Source organism: Engraulis encrasicolus, chromosome 24, assembly GCF_034702125.1.
Source record: "Engraulis encrasicolus isolate BLACKSEA-1 chromosome 24, IST_EnEncr_1.0, whole genome shotgun sequence".
NCBI classification, from domain to species: domain Eukaryota; kingdom Metazoa; phylum Chordata; class Actinopteri; order Clupeiformes; family Engraulidae; genus Engraulis; species Engraulis encrasicolus.
This window is the reverse complement of record NC_085880.1, coordinates 22,965,457-22,976,403: the sequence shown is the minus strand read 5'-3', so window position 1 is coordinate 22,976,403 and position 10,947 is coordinate 22,965,457. Positions and strand designations below refer to the sequence as shown.

The 10,947-nt window shown below is 41.7% G+C and overlaps 1 long non-coding RNA gene across 1 annotated transcript; it reads left to right on the top strand.

Moving 5' to 3' along the window:
- Nucleotides 1–5,381: 5,381 nt before the first annotated feature.
- LOC134440973 (uncharacterized) lies at nucleotides 5,382–8,465 on the top strand. The gene is made up of 3 exons (XR_010033072.1): nucleotides 5,382–5,671; nucleotides 8,187–8,276; nucleotides 8,384–8,465. It is a non-coding gene; the product is annotated as an uncharacterized LOC134440973 (long non-coding RNA).
- The last annotated feature ends 2,482 nt before the right edge of the window (nucleotides 8,466–10,947 follow it).

Sequence of the window (10,947 nt, the reverse complement as noted above, 5' to 3'; positions counted from 1 at the left end):
TTTATGTAATTAATCAAACAAAAAAGGTGCACTTTTGTCCCAAGTGTACCCTAGCTAAAAAACGGTGGGGTACAGTTGAGACATAGCAGAGTACAGTTGAGACACCATTCTAATCAATGGGATGTAATAGCCATGGGAGCTAATAGCATGGCTGATAACAAAATACTGTACTCAACTGTACCCGTTAGCATCCTTACATTGGATTTACATGGTGAAATTAGCACTACAGGCTAGCGTCTAAACTGTCCCCTTCTGGCCAGATCACACATTGATAAAGATTTTAAAATGGTTTTAACTGTTATGATGTCAGGAAATATGCCTGCTTTTAGAGCACATATCATGGCTTGCAATCATGTAACTTATATCAAGAGGATAACTACTGGTCATTAGATATTCATTGTTGAAGGACCCTGGTAAAGTAAATCTGACCTGTCGAAAACAGCATTTTCCCAATATCTTTGGATCTGCGGTCTGTGCTGGTTTCAAATTTCTCATGATCTAAGAGGATATCGATGCGCATGTCCACAGCAAAAATTAGATCATAGTTACGTTGTTACCCAGAGATATTTGGTTTGTCTTGACTGTACCCTGTACTCAACTGTACTCAGTCTACCCTAACACTTCAGTGAAGGGGGGGAAATCACTCTGCTCTCATATCAAAGTGAAAGTGGGATTACAGAAAATTTCACATTTCAGTTTGTTCAATTTTTGCATGAAAAGTTGCAAATATTCATTGAAATCTGTCCAGAAAGGGTTGTATCCCAAGTTTGCTTGTTTTTTTTCTTTGTAATTATTTTTTTAATGGAAAATCGTGATTTAAGGCGAGACACGGCAGGTGAAATCATCGTTTTTTTCATGCCTTGGTCAAATCTGAGATTTTGGGCTAGTTTGCATCCTTAACTTGTTGTCTTTCACACTGGTGTGAAGAAAACGTCTAAAAAACAGTATTAGATAGTTATTTTATTACATTTGGTAGACTTGCGCTTGTGATTTTTAGCTTGATTTGTCATGTTTTTCCTCTTGTTACGCACAGTGTTTATTTTCAACCGTTGGGTTTTATATGCCTTCCGAGGTCTCGTTGGAAAGCTTGATGCTGTGTTCCATTACCCGTACTTACCGCCCTTTCCGCACTGTGTTTGGGTACGCAGGGTGTTCCATTTCTAATCGCGACGGTAAAGTGTACTGTAAATTACCCGGATAACGCCCCCAAAACGGCCATTTTTCGAAGTGTGGTGTTACTGTACACTTTTCGCACTCAACGGCTGCCATGTTTGTGACGTAGTTGAGTGCCAGATCTGTCAAACGGTTGAATCTCCGTGATAACAGCATAGTTTTGATTCCAAAGACAATCGCCATGTGTATTAGAGGCAGGGGTAACTTTAAAAAGTGTTAGCATAAGGAACAGTGCCTTCAGTGTTGAATTGCATATTGGCGGTTGGTAAACTCGGATGTCACGCGACCAACCGTCATTTCCGTTAAGTGTATCAGACAGAACGGGAATCGGAATGTACTCGCCTCGTGAATTGCGGAGGGTGGAAAGGGTACTTCACTGCACTCAAACAAGGTACACAGTACAGAGGGCGAGTAATGGAACACAGCATGAGTCTTCCCGCATACAGTCATGTATTCCAAATAAGGATATTTCCGCTGTGTCAACCACCAATCATTGATTTAGACAAGGCGAAAAAAGCAGGAAAAGAAGGTTGAAACGAAATCCGATTGGCCGGAATGGGAGATTCGGCACTGTGATTGGTTCTAATCAGTCACATGTCACTCTCGGCTGCATTGGATTATTTTGGAGTGAGGAGTATCCAACGGAGCACTTCGTGTCTCTCCACTTCTTCGAGACGAATTGAAATGACAAGAGCCCGTGCTTACATGTAACAGAAAGCACGGGTAAACAATAAAGCAAACGACAATATATGTTTCAAAGTGAATTATTCGGTACGCTGTCGGCATTCGTTGGGCTCGCGTTTGCAATACAGTGAGGTTACCCTCTCTCCTTGCACCACAAATTTCTGTCAGTGCGCGTTTGAATTGAATAATCAACGAATTGGTACTCATTGTAGTGTTTATTTAACGTGTTGTGAGATGTAGCTCACAATTGACTCACATAGCCTAATAACCACTCTTGTAGCTTGTTTTCGAGTGAAGTGCACAGGTAAACATGCCGAGGTTGTTCCGAGGTGAAACCAGCCTGGCGACTCTAACTCTGTGATATTTTTCTTCCAATAGACCAGTATTTTCTTAGGTTATTGGATATTGATTATTAGTCTATAATTGACTCCATTGGCACAGAAAACATTACTTCCTTCAACATTATGGAAAGGGGCTTGTGTAAACAGACTATCTTTGGATGAGGTAGTTGACCACCACGCATTGCAAAGCAGGGAGGCTGCTTGTCATCCTGCAACATGCTCACTTCCCAAAGTCAGTAGCCTACAGTGGATATATGAAAACAATTAAGCATGGGCAATAAAATACACCCTGCTACATATTATATATTATATATTGCTATTATTATATTTTAAGTGAAGTATAAACAAAGAAACAAACAAAAGTAGAGCTTTATTCATTGGCCCAGTGGTGTGCACAGGCTGAGGAGGCCCTTTCATGAACAAACAGAGAAGTGTCCCAATTTAGTTGTAGCCTATCATGTGGGCTGTTGCCAATCACTGGCATCTAGCAAATAGAGACCATTACACCATTACAAGTATAGTAAAATAATCCTATCTTTAAGGGTAGCCTAGCAGGAAACATTCTGTTTGTCCATAGGCCGAAGTTCATAAGCCAACCTTAACATAACCAAAAACTAGATAATAATTAGGCCTAGGGCCTATAGGCCTACTAAAACCATAGGCCTAATCATGATTAAAAATAAACATGGTTTATAACTACTTGCTGTCACAAATAAGTAGGCCTATACCAGACTGTGCGGCTATTGTAGCGATAGGCCTATAGCTGTTCTGTCAAGTAGATGAGCTATATTCAATTTCAGCCTATTCATTCTCAATATTAAGGACCCTTTTGTGTGATCTTTTGGAAATATTATGGCCAGTAATACATGTTTAGAGAGGTCAAAATGAACCTCTGATGCTATAACATCCATGGACCTACTCCACAGTTTGTGATTTTTAACCTGGCAGTTTCTGAGGCCTGTTAGGGCCTATTCTAACATATTGGTAGGCTATATGCAAATTGGAGGACCAGCCATTCACTTCACCAGTTGGTAAGTGAAATAGTATGCTTCAAGTGCACAAATATGGCCTAGAAATAGGTGATTTCACTCCAAAATTGGTGTAGTGAATGGTTGGAAGAAATAGGGGGTACAGGATTGCAACCTCGAAAGCCAGATCACTGATGATGGCACTGTACATGCCATGTTGATACCATTAATGATAAAATAAAAATATTCACCTGTTTTAAATGTAATAGAGTTATCAGTTTTAGTGTAATACATGCATATATTCATCCTACATTCATCCTAATGCCATTTTTTTTATGTACGTTGTGGCTTTTACCAGAAATCTATGGATTTTTGCCATACAAATCTTTAACGGCCGTTTTCTCAAAATGAGGTTTTCCTCACACTCAAAGGCCTAAAACTCCACTTCTGTATGACTGACATACACCAAACTTTCCAGTCCTATTCCTGACTATATTTGGAAGATTCTGTCACAGGATTTTATTATTATATTATTTTAATCCTGATTTATAGGAAAATTAACGCTTCAATCACTTGTTTTGGACAGTTACAGCGGTTTTATTTTATTATTATGTAGTGCTGTCAAAATTATTGCATTATTATCGCGTTAACTCAACCCCTTTTTAACGGCGATCATTTTTTATTGCAAGATTAACGCTAGATGTGACCCTGTGAAGTTTTTTTTTCATAAACTGGCTGACCGCAGGTTACAGCGATAATTCCCAGCATGCCGGTTACAGAAGACGCTAGCAGAGCCTTGTGCCCCCTGCTCCTTCCCCTCCGCCTCCCCCTTGTTTCTCTGCCTCTTCGGCTTGCTCCGGTGTCCTGTCTATATGAGCGACCCGTCGAGATGTGATCCTTTTCGCTACTGAGCATGCGCACGCATGCGCACACCCTCGCGGTGGTTTTCGCGGGTGATTGCCCATCGAATTGTGCGACCGCGGCAGTAGACTACTGGTTCGGAAATTGCATAGCCTACTCTCGAATGGGTTAAGTAGCCCAAGGCTGGTTTGGTAGGGCCTACAATAATAAGAAAAGCACTGGTGGGAATGTTTTGAAAATAGGCCTATGATTCCGGTCATTAAAAGAGGTGTTTCCGATAAATTGGCAGACATCTGCCAAAACAAAGCCACAATACACTATCTGCTAGGCCTATCTGGGAATCTCTAAACCGCGCTTGTTTATCCCCATAGCACATCATTTCATACGGCAATGTTGCCTTGCGAGACAGGCCCACGTCGCATTGAAAACAAACCAACAGCAAATGGCTGCATTAGGCTAAACAACCCGTAGCGCGGCCCTGATCCCAAACGCTTTCTCCAGTCCTGTATTTGCGCAAACTGCGTGTTATTGTAATTGTGTTATTGCAGCTCAGTCTCTTGCATATGGCACGTTTCTTAACTTGCACAAACGAGAGGCTCGCATTTTTTTTAGTGGTCAGCAGCCGCACGTTCTTATTAAACTCCGCACGAACGATTGCACACCCCTGTCCGTGAAATAAATAAAGTAGGCCTAATGGTTATTAAAACAGTCCTACGTGGACCATGGCCGATTGAAACGTCTTCCACGGAAAATCAAGGTCGCTCATTTAGATGAGGCAGTGCAAATCGATAGAACACCACAATCGAGTAAGGCTACCGGTCGCTCATCTCGACGAGGCAACATATCTCGACAGAACACCGGCTTTGAGAGCTTTCAGTTCGTGCATTATAGTGAATGAGTTAGACAACACAGACGGTATCAGCCTGTAAACAAATGATTTACAAAGCTCTCTATGCCTCATTTTAGAAAGTTATGGACTAACATTTGTTGCAAACAATGTGCAGAAGGATTTCGAATTGGCTGAACAATAGCTGTAGCTAGCTGCTAACACTGTGACTGTTGATGCCTCTGCTGGCAGCTAACTAGTGCTATTCCTAAAACAAACTATTTTATAAACATTGCATACTTTTAAACAGCCCCCAAATAGTTCGTTTTGAATCCTACATCCATTTTAAGACAACAAACAAAGTTTTCAGCAACTTGAAGAGTTATTATTGGCTGTTGCATAAGATCAACGGAGCATCAAATTTGCCGTTGTCTTGTTGACAAAAAGGTGTCCTTTCCTCCCCTACACTGAAAAAAACGATCCAAGGGGGTCTTTGGATATGTCCAAAAGAAGGACATTGATCTAACATGTTTTTTTCATATACCGTCACTAAACACATTTAAATCATGTTGGATTGAAATGTGTCATTTGTATTTGAGTTGTGCATATTTATATCAGGTTACTGGAACATGATTTTGATATGTAAAACGTTACTAATAGGCTACTCCTGACAAGCTGGTGGCAGTAGAGTGTTATGAATGCAACCATGAATGACATTCACACGAGACCATGCGAAGAAGACCAACATCAACGGACATTTTTGACTTTCGCGCCCTTGGCTGCTTGGTAGCAGGTCCACCACACACCCCCATTCAAAAGTAAGTTTTTTATTCAACTATTTATATTTATTATCCTTCTATTGGTGATAAACGTGTCGTTATTCGCACCACATTGAAATTGCCATGTTTGTGGATGATAGGGCTGTGAATACATTTTCGAAACTATTTCAGTTAGTTAGTTTAGCAATCAGTGGTGGTCTAAGTTAATCAATACCGAAGTGGAATACCTAGTTTTTCCTTCTCAATCTTCAGAGTGAAATACATTGGTACTTTAACCCTATTCAGACTGGGCTTTTTTGGCATTCCTGGGCCTGAGGGGGGGGGGGGGGGGGGGCTCTTTTGACCCCCCCCCCCCCCTCATAACTCATGAACGGAATACAGTATCACTACGAAACTTGGGGGAGATGATCTACATATGGACATCTATGAATGACATCATTTTCATGTAATTATCTATTATTATATGGTTGTGACGTCATCTGTCGAATGCTCCATTCATTTCAACGGGGCTCCCCAACGTTCGGACGTCTGTTATTTTTCGATAACGGATGGGTTGGTCTATAACAGACCGCTGTCAATGGCAACAAGACTTTTCACTGCTAAAGCGACTTTTCAACAAGACTCTAATCAGCTGCTGTGATAGACAGCACCCGTTGTCCTGGCTACCGCTGTCAATGGCAACAAGACGTTCACTGCTAAAGCCACTGGCTTGTATACAAGTCAGTGGCTAAAGCGATGTTTCATATCACTCCGCAGGGGGTCCGGTCTTTTGTCACTCTAATCAGCTGCTGTGATAGACAACACCTGTCCTGGCTAGCCTACCTAGCTGTTGCCGAGCGGTGTTCCACAACGGCACTGTTTTGTTTTGCGCAGCAACAATCTTAACATTAAATAGGTCTAAAGAAATGTCCCCGCATGTGTGAATCATTTAAGTATATCCATATAATAAGCGGGTTAACTTTCGGCGAGTCGGTCGCTTTGTGGAATAGCAGCACTTCAGAGAGAACAAGACCCCTCCGCTCCGTGTCGGGGTCTAAAGATTCTCTCTGTCGTGCTGCTATTCCACGGTAGCGACCTTCTCGCCGAACGTTAACCCTTACTTATGGCGTCATTATGACATCATTATCTTATTATGCCCAAAATATCGTCATAATGGATTTTCCAACAAATTCAGGTAATGCACTTAAATTTTAATGATTTTATGCTTCAAACCACTTAAATGCTCACAAAGTTGTCTGATGCTAATGGAAATAACAAAAAAATATGAAAAAATATGGCGTCATAGATATGGTAAAGTGATTTTTGGTCAGACATACCTGTCAGAAAACCGTTGCCATGGCAACGACAAAAATGATAAACCTAATCTTTAGGTACCTAACTGTAGCCAACTAAATGTTAGGAAAAGTCACAAAGTTTCGTAGTCATAGCTGAAGTCGTTAAGGAATTATACAACATCAAAGTTGGTGCGGGCACTTATAGCCCCCCCCCCCAGTCTGGATAGGGTTAATAGAGGGTAGTAGTATTTTGTGACAGAGAAGTATTACTTCATAAACAGTCGTGTTGGTTCCTCTGGTTGCATGCCGAGGAGCGAGTGAACGGCTCGAAACCCTCGAGGAGCTCTGTGTGACGTGACCCCGTGTAGAAAAGGCTGGTAGAACTGCGAAGCTCGCGTCTTCTCCTGTGGGTGAAGACGGTTACATTAGCTATCGACTGGGCTAGCTACAGGGTTCCCACCATGTTAAAATATCTTACCCACCGTTAATGTACTCCTGGTCAAACTAAGTGAATATGTGTCTGAACTGCAGAACCGTGATTGTAACGCACGCGCACCTCAAAAGTATGGTGCCTCTAACAGAGACGGTTTAGGTAGGAGCTGTAAATATCTACGGGGAAATGGGCACATGTTTGTACGTGGCGTTATGGCACCCTGTATCATTCCGTGATATCACGGTGATAGAGATGACTGAATAATGCACTGTACTTAGACCACTGATGGAATGATACATGGTGCCTTCACGCTTCGCAGGCTATGCGATTTCCCCAGAACATATTGCTTGTAATATTATCCTATTGTTTAGTCGCTGGCTTCCTGCAGTTGTTAAGTTTCTGTTCAACCCCCCTTTCGTGTAATCAGCTCTAACTTGCCGTTTTAGTTACTCCCTCATATAATTTCTCCATAATGGTGGAAGTAAGCACTAGTATTCACGTAATCAGTTATTTAGTCATGTTGTCTTAGTAGGTTTTATTGGGCCAGGCATACATGAAAGGCTTCAATATAACTTATTTTAAACGTGTACTTGTATCCTGTCTCGTGGCACTGCCGTCACTGCTTAGTAGAACGCGATTGCCACAACATAAAACCTCTTGACAGCAGTGGTCCACGCAGTCTGGCTCTCCTGCTTTACTATTTAACTGTACTACTTCTGTATGTGTGTTGGGGGGGGTTTAAAACACTGAATGTTATCAACCTGAACACTCCATTTTGCATTGATAGGAAAATACTGTAATTATGTAATGAATATGTTTTGCTTATCAAGATCATGTTCTATGACAGACATTGTTGCACCAGCAGGAGATTATCAGCGACATGCCCATGGCCACCGACTTCAAGTCCTGCTGGCCAGAAATGTTGGATATTGGAGAGGTAATGTTTTTACTCAGTAGGAAGTACTGGCTTGTATATTGTATGATACCCATGACATTAAGTGTTCCTTAACATACTGTCTTCTGGGCCTTTTTTTGTCATTTCAGATCCATGCAGAGTTAACTCGTTACCACTATGCCACTGCAGTTAAAGTTTCTTTCCCAGCTGGACCTCCACTGCGATGACCTGTTACACAGTGCAGCTTAAACATACTGTCTTCTGATTTTTTTTTGTGTGTGTGTCATTTCAGATCCATGCAGAGTTGACGCGTCACCACTGCCACTGCAGTTAAAGTTTCTTTCCCAGCTGGACCGCCATTGCGATGACCTAGTGAAAATTTTCCAGAAGAGGGGAGAGCAAACCGCAAGAAAACTGCAGTCGGTAAGTAAAGGTGCCCCACTTCCTGTCCTTGAGGTGAACTTGTTTTCATCAATGCATTTATACCTGGTATGACTTGGCATTTCGATCCCCAGCTCTTCTCAACACGCACGCACGCACGCACGCATGCACGCAGGCCTACCAGTAGTTTGGTAATGTCATAATGTGATGTTAATGTCATATTTCTCCCTTCATCTGACTGGGGGGTGGGCTGGGGGCATGTGGAAACAAAGACTGTTATCAACCTGAACACCTCATTTTGCATTGATAGGAAAATGATTAAGTAATGAATGTGTTTTGCTTATCAAGATCATGTTGTTTGACAGACATTTGTGTTGCACCAGCAGGAGATCATCAGCGACATGCCCATGGCCACCGACTTCAGGTCCTGCTGGCCAGAAATGTTGGATATTGGAGAGGTAATGTTTCTACTCAGTAGGAAGTACTGACTTGTGAATTGTATGATACCCATGACATTATGATATTAAGTGTTTCCTGTGTAGGATGTGGCCAGAATGGGTACTGCAACTATGCTGCTCATTGAAATAGTGCTGCATGTTGCCAAATTTGATCTTTTCATGAATATTTACTAAATTACAAACCAATATTTATTAGTTTAGCCTACAGTAAGTTTTGCAGCTGAAATTCAAAATGGCGCAGATCCCCCTTTTCATGTATGAAAAGCGCAATTTTCCCAGTCATAATGAATACTTAGAATATGGTGGTGGCAAGTATTCATGAAAAATGTGGTGGCAAGTATTCATGAAAAAGGTAACATTTGTGAATGGGCAGCATGAATTCTGGAAATAAACCAAAATATTACACAGTGCACCTTTAACATGTTGTCTTCTGGGCTTTTTTTTTTGTCATTTCAGATCCATGCAGAGTTGACGCGTTACCACTATGCCACTGCAGTTAAAGTTCCCAGCTGGACCTTCACTGTGATGACCTGGTGAAAATCTTCCAGAAGAGGGGAGGGCAAACCGCAAGAAAACTGCAGTCAGTGGTAAGTAAAGGTGCCCCACTTCCTGTCCTTGAGGTGAACTTGTTTTCATCAATGCATTTATACCTGGTATGACTTGGCATTTCGATCCCCAGCTCTTCTCAACACGCACGCACGCACGCACGCATGCACGCAGGCCTACCAGTAGTTTGGTAATGTCATAATGTGATGTTAATGTCATATTTCTCCCTTCATCTGACTGGGGGGTGGGCTGGGGGCATGTGGAAACAAAGACTGTTATCAACCTGAACACCTCATTTTGCATTGATAGGAAAATGATTAAGTAATGAATGTGTTTTGCTTATCAAGATCATGTTGTTTGACAGACATTTGTGTTGCACCAGCAGGAGATCATCAGCGACATGCCCATGGCCACCGACTTCAGGTCCTGCTGGCCAGAAATGTTGGATATTGGAGAGGTAATGTTTCTACTCAGTAGGAAGTACTGACTTGTGAATTGTATGATACCCATGACATTATGATATTAAGTGTTTCCTGTGTAGGATGTGGCCAGAATGGGTACTGCAACTATGCTGCTCATTGAAATAGTGCTGCATGTTGCCAAATTTGATCTTTTCATGAATATTTACTAAATTACAAACCAATATTTATTAGTTTAGCCTACAGTAAGTTTTGCAGCTGAAATTCAAAATGGCGCAGATCCCCCTTTTCATGTATGAAAAGCGCAATTTTCCCAGTCATAATGAATACTTAGAATATGGTGGTGGCAAGTATTCATGAAAAATGTGGTGGCAAGTATTCATGAAAAAGGTAACATTTGTGAATGGGCAGCATGAATTCTGGAAATAAACCAAAATATTACACAGTGCACCTTTAACATGTTGTCTTCTGGGCTTTTTTTTTTTTTTGTCATTTCAGATCCATGCAGAGTTGACGCGTTACCACTATGCCACTGCAGTTAAAGTTCCCAGCTGGACCTTCACTGTGATGACCTGGTGAAAATCTTCCAGAAGAGGGGAGGGCAAACCGCAAGAAAACTGCAGTCAGTGGTAAGTAAAGGTGCCCCACTTCCTGTCCTTGAGGTGAACTTGTGAGTTTTCATCAATGCATTTATACCTGGTATGACTTGGCATTTCAATCCCCAGCCCTTCTCAACACACACAAACACGCGCGTGCGCAGGCCTACCGGTAGTTTTTGTTGGCCTAAATCGATAGAAGTAGGCCCTATTGCATTGATTTTAGCACCACGCAGGTAGAAGATTTTTATGAAAATTTCATGCAGCACTGGAAGTAAACAAATCCTGACATTGCAGAAGGTTATTGAAACAA